The 12418-nt window shown below is 46.7% G+C and overlaps 1 protein-coding gene across 4 annotated transcripts in view; it reads left to right on the forward strand.

The window, feature by feature from the left end:
• Positions 1-5955: 5955 nt before the first annotated feature.
• The window catches only part of GCNT4 (glucosaminyl (N-acetyl) transferase 4), a 73165-nt gene continuing 66702 nt past the window's right edge, over positions 5956-12418 (forward strand). For all 4 annotated transcript variants that reach the window (XM_089686157.1, XM_089686158.1, XM_089686154.1 and 1 more), the window contains exon 1: positions 5956-6105. The gene's annotated coding sequence lies outside the window, so the exon portion shown is untranslated. The remainder of the gene's footprint in view (positions 6106-12418) is intronic.

Consider the following 12418-nt stretch of genomic DNA (forward strand, 5'->3'; position numbering starts at 1 on the left):
TCCGAGTTCCAAAATTAATGTAGAATTATAGGCAAAACTTTTTTATTTTTCAAATTTTGGATAGAGTAAGTCCTGCTTTAAACTGTACACTGCATGTCAATCACACAGTAATTGCACCAAATTCCTGTGAAATTCACATGTGATTCAGTGCAGTGCGATCTGAAAGGGCTCAAATCACATCAAAAAAGTGCATGCACCTTTTTTGGAGCCACACCACAACCAGATCGCATGGTTGTTTTGTACCATACGATCTGGTGCAGGTAAATGCACTGCGTTTGCGATCTACGTTAGAGGTATCGGTAACTTTGTATTGACACCCACAGCAGATCGCAGGGGCCGTGCTATTGGAATGCTGTGTGGGAAATGCACTCAGATTGCAGTGTTTCATGCACCTCATTATTGTTAACCTAGGTAAGGGACACTAATAGCCCCTGCTAGTTTTTTTTTCTTTTCCAATCTGTGTCCCATGGAGATTTCTCTTCACTTCCTGTCCCATAGCCTAACAGAAAGTGAGAGGAAATCCCTGCAGATGAAAGGAATCCCTTGGGGCCCTCCTCGTCACCAGAATTAGTGCCCCCATTGGAAGATTTCCCCTCTATTACTTTTTTGGGGACAGCCCAAAATTTGGGATTTTCTTTTACTTTCGCTTTCACTGATAATGATAAAGAGGACAAAGAGAGAGTGTGAACCTCCCTACCGGGGGCACAAACAGCAATAAAAACACCCAGGGGTTCTAATCCCTCTCCACTCTATTGAAAACGAAAAAAAAGTTTTGCCTTTAGTTATATTTTAATTTTGAACAGAATTATGTTTGGCCCTCTATAACAATCCTAGTTTCTCATGAGGAGCCTTGCGTAGGCATGAGCACAGGGTGCGCCGGAGTGCCTGGGCACATCCTAATCATCTTGTGTGCATATCTCACTCATTCCAAACAAACATAAGTGAGAAAGACAATAAGTGGTTCGGGAGCTCATGGAGGATGTCACAAGAAAGCAGGAATACACAGTAATTTATTTATTTCAGGTACTTATATAGCGCCATCAGTTTACGCAGTGCTTTACATATATATCATACATTCAGATCAATTCCTAACCCTCAAGGGGCATACAATCTAAGATCCCTAACTTACATTCATACATACACATACTAGGGATCCAATTTAGAAAGGATCCAATTAACCTACCAGCATGTCTTTGGAGTGTGGGAGGAAACCAGAGTACCCAGAGGAAACCCACGCAGGCACAGGGAGAACATGTAAACTCCAGGCAGGTGGTGCTGTGGTTGAGATTCAGACCAACGACCCTGGTACTGCCAGGTGGAAGTGCTAACCATTTAGCCACTGTGCTGCCCAGTAATGCTGGGAAAGCACCAGTAGATTTTTAAATGTTCATGCGAATACTGGATAGGCGGGTGTCTTTATTCAACCTTACCAAGTATGTAATATTTGTACGAGCATTCTCAGTACATTCGATGACTTAACAAAAGTAGTTCCAGAGTACCTAAAATGTTACTAAACCCACAACAGTTAAATCAGTCTTTATATGCAGTAAAGCATGCTTCTCACACTCACTGTGGAACTGAAGGGGTTAATCCTCTGCATTGTGTAAAAAGGCTGTTTAATCCTGTCTTCTCTAATCCTCCCCTTCTTCCAGTGTCTCCGTCTTATCTCCGATATATCATGTAGAGTTACTTTGCACATGCTCAGTTTGGAGTGTATTGCTAGAGAGGTTTGTTTTTTTTCTTGGGAGAGTGTATGTGATCAGCACAGGGCCAATCAACACTGTCCAGACAGAGGTCAGGGGTTCTGCATCCTCCTAGAGCAGAAAGAAAACTCATCCTACAAACTTTAACATGTGCTCTGCTGGACACAGATAGAAGTCACAAGACCGCTCTAACTTCTGATGAGAAAAGATATTTAACAGTTTATATTTACTAAAATAATTGCATCTCTGTGTTGTGTGTACTGTGGGAGACCAGATATAGTGAATGCAGGGTCCTGGGTTTAGTAACACTTTAAAAATGTTGCTTGCTTTTAATGCAGAACTAAACCCTTCTATTGTTTTCAGCAAAGGAAGCTGCTATTTTAGCCTCTGTTTGAGCTGCAACTGCTGTGCTGCTGCACGTGATCAGTTACGTGACACCAGCCATTTGATGATTTGACAGTTTGGTTGAGAGCACAAGCCGATGTGACAGTTAAATTCCCGGCACATGTCAGGAATGTAGCTGTTTTTTTAAACTCTTCGGGCTCATTCACACCATGGTGCAGAGATGTCAGTTTTTCTGCAAAGGCACAATTAAATCAATTGTTCTCTATGTGCCCCAGTCACACCACAGCACTAGTATCACATGTGGATTTTCTGTGCAGGAATCTGCAGTGTGTAAAAAACTCATTGCAGCATGCAAGAAAATGTAAACTCAGGTCTCTGCAAGTGAAACATGCCTGTCAGTTACTATCAGTTTTTCTGTACGTATGATGTGAACAAGGCCTTGAAGTGGCTGTAAACCCTCACATATACCCAGTGAAGTGGTCTGAGGTGATACACAGAGGAGAAACAAATCCTCCTACATGAGTTGTACCAGTTTATCTGCAGCCATTTGTCCTGTACATCCTTGTAAATCTCAGAGGTGAAAAGGATTTTTCACAGACCCCCCTCCACACAGCTCACAGGAACAGAGCTGAGGCTGTCAATCTGCTGGAGCTCCCTCCCCTGTCACCATTATTCTCTTGGTGTCAAGAAAACTTATCAGAGGTGACTCTTGCTGATAACAGAGGAACCAGACAGCAGAGAGAAATTACACTTACGCTAGTTTCACACCTATGCAGTTTGCGTTTGATCCATTTCTGCAGTGCTTTTTGCGGTGTGTTTTGCATTTTTGCATGTGTTTTTACCGCATTTTTTATGCATTTTGCATTTTTTTCCCCAACTTGTTGCTGGGCAGATTAAAATGCAGCAGAAATGTGGCAAAAACACATAAAAAAAGCACTACATGCTTTTCTGCAGCGTTTCCATTGAAGTCTATAGAACCAAAAACACAACGTTTTGCTTTTATATAAGTCCCTGAGCCTTTCCAAAAAATGCACCGGGTAAAATGCAGAGATGTGAACGTGTCCCAGAGGAAATCATATTAAATGGACTGCTGTGCGTTTCTGCAAAACGCAACGGAAAATGCTTAGGTGTGAACCTAGACTTAGGCTTTGGTCACACCGAATCTGACTTTGAAATCGTGCGACTTCACTTGAATTTGCACGATTTCAAAGTTGGATGTCAGTGTAACTTCAGGTGAGACTTAGAAGACATCTGTGCAGCTTCATGTACAGATGTCTAAGCAAGTCACTCCTGAACTTGCAACAAGTATTTCATGAACTGCTTTCACGATATGACTGCTCCATTGCGGACAATAGGGTGTGACTTGTCATGCAATTTGAAATGATCAATCGCATGACAATTTGCGCCGGTGTGACCGGGGACTTAGTGCTTTGTCGAGAGGCAGGTACACACTATAGAAATATATACATAGAAGTATATACTTTGGTCAGTTTTCATACCATTTCATATCTATGGGTTTAGTTCTGGTTTATGATTTGATTTTGGAATGAAAACCACGTACACTGTTAGAAATTAATTTGTTTGAGAGAACTTTTCTGTCCTACTACTGTGAATTTTCTCCACAATGAATGTCGTACTGGTCCCACTAACGTTGGAAAATTGAACAAACATTCATAAAATATGAAAGTCTACATGTGTGGCCAGGAGATGGTAAAGCCTGGCAGTTGAGCTGCAGTTTTACTAACTGGGGTCACATTACCACCATCCTTTAACCACTCCATGATCATGGAGCAGTGGTGTGCCATTCACAGGGTTTAAATCAACATATCAAATGAACATATAGACAAGCCTGATGCATTTTGGAAACAAGTTCTGTGGACCGATGAGGTTAAAATTGAACTTTTTGGCCGGAATGAGCAAAGGTACGTTTGAAGAAGAAGGGGCACAGAATTTAATGAAAAGAACCTCTGTCCAACTGTTAAGCATGGGGTTGGATCAATCATGCTTTGGGGTTGTGTTGCAGCCAGTGGCACAGGGAACATCTCACGAGTAGAAGGAAAAATGGATTCAATAAAATTTCAGCAAATTTTGGATGGTAACTTGATGTCATTTGTGAAAAAGCTGAAGTTAAAGAGAGGATGGCTTCTACAAATGGATAATGATCCTAAACACACCTCGAAATCCTCGACATCAAGAGGCGTAAACTGAAGGTTTTGCCCTGGCCTTCACAATCTCCTGACCTCAACATAATTGAAAATCTATGGATAGACCTTAAAAGAGCAGTGCGTGACAGACAGCCCAGAAATCTCAAAGAACTGGAAGACTTTTGTAAGGAAGAATGGGCAAAGATACCTCAAACAAGAATTGAAAGACTCTTGGCTGGCTACAAAAAGCATTTACAAGCTGTGATACTTGCCAAAGGAGGCAGTGCATGCTATAAATTCTGCAGGGTGCCCAAACTTTTGCAGACGCCATTTTTTTGTTTTCTGTTATTTTGAAAGTGTAAATGATGGAAATAAAATCTAACTTTTGTTGACATATTATAAGAATGTCCAATCTGTAATTTGATGCCTTTTGGAGATTTTTCCATCTTTCCTTGGCTTCTTTATGCACATTAATACAAATTTTTAGCTGGGGTGCCCAAACTTTCGATCCCCACTGTATATGTGATTTCTTATTTCCGGGTAGGGGGCGCGCAAGCCCTACCTGTGCCACCATTTGGGGCCGTGTCTGTCAATCACTGGGCCCCGGTCGGTAATTATTCGCCGCCGCCCAGTGATTTTGAGGATCTCCAATGGGGAGGACTGTTTTGTTTACTAACAGTCCTCCTCCCTGTCAGTTTGGGCACAACACAGCCATCCACAGCAGTGTGAGTACAGTGAAGCACACACATCCCGCCCCCTAGTAAACACTCCCTGCATACAGTTAACCCTTTGATCCCCCTCATGTTAACCCCTTCCTGCCCAATGCCATTAGTACAGTGTTGGTGCTTTTTATTAGCACTGATCACTGTACTGGTGTCACTGGGGATGTCAGTGACACCAAGTAAGTTCCCCCCAGTGTCACATGTCCGCCGCAGTCCCGCTATAAGTCGCTGATCGCCGCCATTACTAGTAAAAATGAAAAGAATTCCAGTATATATACCACCATTTTTAAACGCTATAACTTTCACGTAAACCAATTAATTTACATGTATTGGGGTTTTTGCTAGCAAAGACATGTCGCAGAATACATTGTGGCCTAATATTTATGACAAAATTTGAATTTAAAATTTTTTTACTGGACATGTTTAATAGCAAAAAGTCCAAAATGTTTTTTTTTTCTCAAAATTGGCGGATTTTTTTTATAGCGCAAGAAAATAAAAAATGCAGAGGCAATCAAATACCACTGAAAGAAAGCTCTATTTGTGGGGGAAAAAAGGACGTAAATTCCATTTGGGTGCAGCGTTGCATGACCGTGCAATTGTCAAAGTAACGCAGTGCCGTAACGCAAAAGATGGCCTGGTCAGGAAGGGGGGTAAATCCTCTGGAGGACAAGTGGTAAAGTCACTTAGTACTTTATCTGCATGAAATTGGCCTCAGAACCTGTGTAATGAATATGTGTTCACTGTTCAGGTTTAATGGGATGAGGAGACAACGCTACTTCAGGGGTGACAAGCGCACATGAGAATGAGCCCTAAGAAGTTCATGGACATCAAATTGCAGGACCATGATCGGAGTAGTAGATGAGTATGGACGATGTGTGACAGATCTGCTGTCTATGACATCACACACCAACTTCGTGCATTGCAATGATCGGGGTGGGGAGGACACTGTGTGTCGTGTATGTGATCAGTAAGTTCACACTTCCCTGTGTATGAAGACAGACGAGCAGAGCCGTCCCTCCCTCCCCCCCGTCATCATCATCCTGCCCCTTGTCTCCATCGCACGGCTCCCACTCCTCCTGAGCTGTCACACCGCACAGCCAGCCGGCGCCACTCTACATCTCCGCCGGGAGGGAGGACTCTGCCCCGGGCACAGCGATCACAGGGAGCCGGCTCCCCTCCGCACCCAGCCCGGTGAGTACTTCACATGGAGGCGGACAGCTCCGGAGCCCCACCGCTACCTGCCATGGAGAGGAGTCAGATGCTGAGCGTTCTCCGCACACTGCGGGCCTCCTCCTCATCATCCTCCTCCTCATCCTGCACCACTTGGAGGGCAGCTCTGGACACACTCAGAGGGTCGGGAACAGTGCTGCAGGGAACAGCTATCCTGGGGTGGTTCAGTGGGAAGCAGAGCACTGGGGTGGTTCAGTGGGAAGCAGAACACTGGGGTGATTCAGTGGGAAGCTCAGCGCTGGGGTGGTTCAGTGGGAAGCGGAGCACTGGGGTGGTTCAGTGGGAAGCGGAGCACTGGGGTGGTTCAGTGGGAAGCGGAGCCCTGGGGTGATTCAGTGGGAAGCTGAGCGCTGGGGTGGTTCAGTGGGAAGCGGAGCGCTGGGGTGGTTCAGTGGAAAGCGGAGCGCTGGGGTGGTTCAGTGGGAAGTGAATCACTAAGGTGGTTCAGTGGGAAGCGGAGCACGGGGGTGGTTCAGTGGGAAGCGGAGCGCTGGGGTGGTTCAGTGGGAAGCGGAGCACTAAGGTGGTTCAGTGGGAAGCAGAGCTCTGAGGCGGTTCAGTGGGAAGCGGAGCGCTGGGGTGGTTCAGTTAGAAGTGGAGCTCTGGGGTGGTTTAGTGGAAATCGGAGCGCTGGGTGGCGGTTCAGTGGGAAGCAGAGCATTAAGCTGGTTCAGTGGGAAGCGGAGCGCTGGGGCGGTTCAGTGGGAAGCTGCGCAGTGGGACGGTTCAGTGGGAAGCTGCACAGTGGGGCGGTTCAGTGGGAAGCTGCACAGTGGGGCGGTTCAGTGGGAAGCGGTGCAGTGGGGCGGTTCAGTGGGAAGCAGCACAGTGGCAAGTGGTTCAGTGGGAAGCGGTTCAGTGGGAAGCGGTGCAATGGGGCAGTTCAGTGGAAGCAGCGCAGTGGGATGGTGGAAGTGGAGCTCTGGGGTGGTTCAGTGGAAATCGGAGCGCTGGGTGGCGGTTCAGTGGGAAGCAGAGCATTAAGGTGTTTGTGGGAAGCGGAGCGCTGGGGCGGTTCAGTGGGAAGCGGCGCAGTGGGGCGGTTCAGTGGGAAGCAGCGCAGTGGGGCCGTTCAGTGGGAAGCGTCACGGTGGGGCGGTACAGGGGGAGCGGCCCAGCGGGAAGCGGTTCAGTGGGAAGCTGTGCAGTGGGGCGGTTCAGTGGAAGTAGAGCACAGAGGCAGTTAAGTGCACTGGCATAACAACATGGGTCGCAGATGTCAGTGGCAGTTGGGACATGGCCCCTTCTCCAGGGGGCCCTGGGGACTGTCAACTCCTGTTCTTCAAAGCAGAAGCAGTTTCCTCCTATATATCACAATGTGATGTTTTCCTTTTACTTTTCTGAAAGAGTTATTATTATTATTAATATAGTAATAACTATTATTATAAAAAGAAGAGTTAACCTACATCCATCCCTTAGTCATCCTTGTCCTATGAAATCTGTTATCTCCCTCTGCCCAGCCCCCTCCTCACATGCCCTGTAATGTCTTATCTACAACTGGACAGAAGATGAAAAGAGAAAAGGAAGAGTTGCAGCTGTTGGGAGTCTGAGAGCCCATCTCCCTGTGTCAGTGCAGTCAGTGCTCAGTGTAGGGCAGAGCATTTCACATTCTGGACACTACAGTCTTGCCTGCAAAGTGCTCTGGGAATGGTTAGGACACGGACTGCCTGCATGTGAGATGGAAATGTCCTTCAGGGTGGAGTAAGCCAAACTTGTATTTAATTTTTTTGCATACAGACAAAAGAGAGACATGAACACCTAAGAAACCAGGGCTGGTTCACATCATACCTGCAAAGGAATCGCACAGGAACGTGCTGTGCATTCCTGTGCAATTCACACTGCATGCAAAACACACTCCATTTGTGATCTTTAGTGGGTGTTAGTAAGAGGTTAATGACACCCCAAACACAGATCACATGTGCAGTGTGTTTGCCTACACCAGATCGCATGGTACTTTTGTTGCAGTGTATTTTAAAAAGCAGTGCATGCGATACTTGTGGTGTGCAATTTCTGTCCATCCAAAATGAAAGGGCTGTGATCGCACTGCACAGGACTGCATGTGAATTGCACAGGAACTGCTCAGTGTCACTGTACATATCACATGCAGTCTCTGGTGTGAACCGACACTGAACTAATGGAGGGAGATTAAATGAAGACGGGAAGGAGAAGAGGAGAGAGAAAGAAGGGGAGAGAGAGAAATGGAAAGAGAAAAAGAGAGACATGGGGGAGAGAGAGAAATGGAAAGAGAAAAAGAGAGACATGGGGGATAGAAAGACGGAAAGGGAGAATGATGTTTGGGAATTTAAGAGACAGAGAGAGCAAGAAAGAAAGAGAATAGGAGAAGAGAAGAGAGAGGAGGAAAGAATAGCAGAGGAGAAGAGAGAGAAGGAAAGAGAATAGGAGAGGAGGAGAGAGAGGTAGAAAGATAATAGGAGAGGAGAAGAGAGAGAGGTGGAAAGAGAATAGGAATGGAGAAGAGAGAGAGGAGGAAAGAGAATAGGAGAGGAGAAGAGAGAGAGGAGGAAAGAGAATAGGAGAGGAGAAGAGAGAGGGAGAGAGAAAGAGAGAGAGAGAGAGGAGGAAAGAGAATAGGAGAGAAGAAGAGAGGGGGGAGGAGGAAAGAGAATAGGAGAGAAGAAGAGAGAGAGGTGGAAAGAGAATAGGAGAGGAGAGAGAGAAAGGAGGAAAGAGAATAGGAGAGGAGAAGAGAGAGAGGAGGAAAGAGAATATGAGAGGAGAAGAGAGGGAGGAGGACAGAGAATAGGAGAGGAGAAGAGACAGAGGAGGAAAGAGAATAGGAGAGAAGAGAGAGAGATGAGGAAAGATAATAGGAGAGGAGAAGAGAGAGGGGAGGAAATAGAATGGGAGAGAAGAGAGAGAGGAGGAAAGAGAATAGGAGAGGAGAAGAGAGAGAGAGGAGGGAAGAGAATAGGAGAGGAGAAAAGAGAGCAGAGGAAAGAGAATAGGAGAGAAGAGAGAGGAGGAAAGAGAAGAGAGAGAGGACAAAGTATAGGAGAGAAGAGAGAGGAGTACAGAGAATAGGAGAGGAGAAGAGAGAGAGGAGGAAAGAGAATAGGAGAGAAGAGAGAGAGGAGGAAAAAGTATAGGAGAGAAGAGAGAGGAGGACAGAGAATAGGAGAAGAGAAGAGAGAAAGGAGGAAAAAGTATAGGAGAGAAGAGAGAGGAGGACAGAGAATAGGAGAGGAGAAGAGAGAGAGTTTAATGATTTCACCTAGGGGGATGGAAATAAAAGGTTGTAATACATTCTTGCCCACATTTTTACATTCCATACTGGGGTCTGCTTACAAGTATTCAGAATAATTGAAGAGGTATATCTAAATGTTGACCACTTCTCCCAAATCTTTTGAATTACCCTCTCAATATGTAAATAAAGATCTGAAATCACTTCAAGTATGTTGGCGCACGGTGGAAGCAGTGGGTGGTAGTAAGGGGGGTCCCAGGTCAACTTTTGCATCAGGGCCCACAAGCTTCAAGTTACGCTTCTGGTTCAGTGGGAAGCAGTGCACTGGGGTGGTTCAGTGGGAAGCAGGGCACTGGGGTGGTTCAGTGGGAAGAAGTGCACTGGGGTAGTTCAGTGGGAAGCAGAGCAGTGGGGTAATTTAGTGGAAAGCAGAGCACTGGGGTAGTTTAGTGGACAGCAGAGCAATGGTGTAGTTCAGTGGGGAGCAGTGCACTTGGGTAGTTCAGTGGGATGCAGTGCAGTGGAGTGGTTCACTGGGAAGCAGAGCACAGGGGTAGTTTGGTGGGAAGCAGTGCAGTAGGGTAGTTAAGTGAAAAGCAGAGCAATGGGGTAGTTCAGTGGGAAGCAGTGCAGTGGGGTAGTTTGGTGGGAAGCAGTGCAGTGGAGTAGTTTGGTGGGAAGCAGTGCACTGGGGTGGTTCAGTGGCAAGAAGAGCACTGGGGTGGTTCAGTGGGAAGCAGTTCAGTGGGGTAGTTCAGTGGGAAGCAGTGCTGTGGGAAGCAGTGCACTGAGGTAGTTCATTAGGAAACAGTGCAGTGGGGTAGTTCATTAGGAAGCAGTGCAGTGGGGTAATTAATTGGGAAGCATTGCAGTGGGGTAGTTCAGTGGGAAGTAGTGCCCTGGGTTAGTTCATTAGGAAGCAGTGTAGTGGGGTAGTTCAGTGGGAAGCAGTGCACTGGGGTAGTTTAGTGGAAAGCAGAGCACTGGGGTACTTCAGTGGAATGCAGAGCACTGGGGTAGTTCAGTGGGAAGCAAGAGCACTGGGGTGGTTCAGTGGGAAGCAGAGCACTGAAGTGGTTTGGTGGGAAGCAGTGAAGTGGGGTAATTCAATGGGAAGCAGTGCACTGGGGTAGTTCATTGGGAAGTAGAGCACTTGGGTAGTTCAGTGGGAAGCAGAGCACTGGGGTAGTGCAGTGGGAAGCAGAGCACTGGGGTAGTGCAGTGGCAAGCAGAATACTGGGATAGTTCACTGGGAAGCAGTGCACTGGGGTAGTTCAGTGGGAAGCAGTGCACCTGTAGTTCAGTGGGAAACAGAGCACTGAAGTGGTTCGGTGGGAAGCAATGCACTGGGGTAGTTCAGTGGGAAGCAGTGCACTGGGGTATTTCAGTGGGAAAGCGGAGCACTGGAGTAGTTCAGTGGGAAAGCGGAGCACTGGAGTAGTTCAGTGGGAAGTGGAGCACTGGAGTAGTTCAGTGGGAAGCGGAGCACTGAAGTGGTTTGGTGGGAAGCAGTGCACTGGGGTAGTTCAGTGTGAACCAGTGCACTGGGGTAGTTTGGTGGGAAGCAGAGCACTGGGGTAGTTCAGTGTGAAGCAGTGCACTGGGGTAGTTTGGTGGGAAGCAGAGCACTGGGGTAGTTCAGTGTGAAGCAGTGCACTGGGGTAGTTCAGTGGAAAGCAGTTCAGTGGGGTAGTTCAGTGGAAAGCAGTTCAGTGGAGTAGTTCAGTGGGACGCTGTGCAGTGGGGCAGTTCAGTGGAGTAGATCAGTGGGACGCAGTGCAGTGGGGCAGTTCAGTGGAAAGCAGTTCAGTGGGGTAGTTCAGTGGAAAGCAGTGCAGTGGAGTAGTTCAGTGGGACGCAGTGCAGTGGGGCAGTTCAGTGGAGTAGTTCAGTGGGACGCAGTGCAGTGGGGCAGTTCAGTGGAGTAGTTCAGTGGGACGCAGTGCAGTGGGGCAGTTCAGTGGAAAGCAGTTCAGTGGGGTAGTTCAGTGGAAAGCAGTTCAGTAGAGTAGTTCAGTGGGACGCAGTGCAGTGGGGCAGTTCAGTGGAGTAGTTCAGTGGGACGCAGTGCAGTGGGGCAGTTCAGTGGAAAGCAGTTCAGTGGGGCTGATCTGTGATCCTCTGTGGACATGACCAGTGGCTTGTTCTCTCACATGTCAGCACAGTCCTTGTGAGTGGAGGCTGATGGTTCCCTTTCTCATTACATCTCACATGCTTCCTCTTCCTGCAGCAAGGTGTATAGATATATAAACATAGATGAGTGACAGGTGAAGGAGACCAAGCTTTATCCGGTCTGATCCACCTCCCTCACTCCATTTTTGACTATAGATCTTTGCCCCAAATGTGTAGAGCAGCCTCACCACTAGTTTACATAGGAAGTGCTGGTGTGCAGTAAAATTCAGAATGTCTCCGCAGCACATTGGAGGGCGCTACATGTCATCACACAGCAGGAAAACGCACCACACTGCTGTGCAGTGACATGAATGAATTGTCACTAAATTACACTTCAAATAAACTGAAGAGAAAAAAAAGCAAGCAATGTGATGTGCTGAGCCGACACTGTCACTGCCTGCACAGTAATACACTGTACCTTGCGGGCTAGTCTGAACCTAGATTTAAAGTGCCTCCATTCCAGATGGAGGAGCAATAGAGACACCTTTGGACAGCAGCAGTGTTAGGCTGGGGGGAGGGTAATGTTAGATGGACTAGCAGATTGATATGGATTTAACAAAGATGAACTCCAACTGACACTTTTTAAACAGTTACAGCAAAAGATGTTTTTTTTTTCTCTTGGGGTAAAGGTTTTACATAAATAAATAAAAGCTGATCATTGTTGTGCTCTCCTGTCAGTAGAGAATAATTTGTCCCTCTGCCTGGTCTGTTAAAGGAAGTTAAAAAAATAACAGATTTACTGGGCCATCAGGTGAAAATAAAGGGAAAAAAAAGAAAACTAATGCAAGCACAACATCTAAGAACTTGTAAGCTGTAGTATATAAAATTTTATTTTTGGGCTTAATTCTACTTTAACCACTTGCCCTCCAGAGGATTTATCCCCCTTCCTGACCAAGCCAT

The sequence above is a fragment of the Staurois parvus genome, unplaced genomic scaffold (assembly GCF_062004578.1).
Source record: "Staurois parvus isolate SC_StPar_1 unplaced genomic scaffold, SC_StPar_1.0 ptg000392l, whole genome shotgun sequence".
Taxonomy (NCBI): domain Eukaryota; kingdom Metazoa; phylum Chordata; class Amphibia; order Anura; family Ranidae; genus Staurois; species Staurois parvus.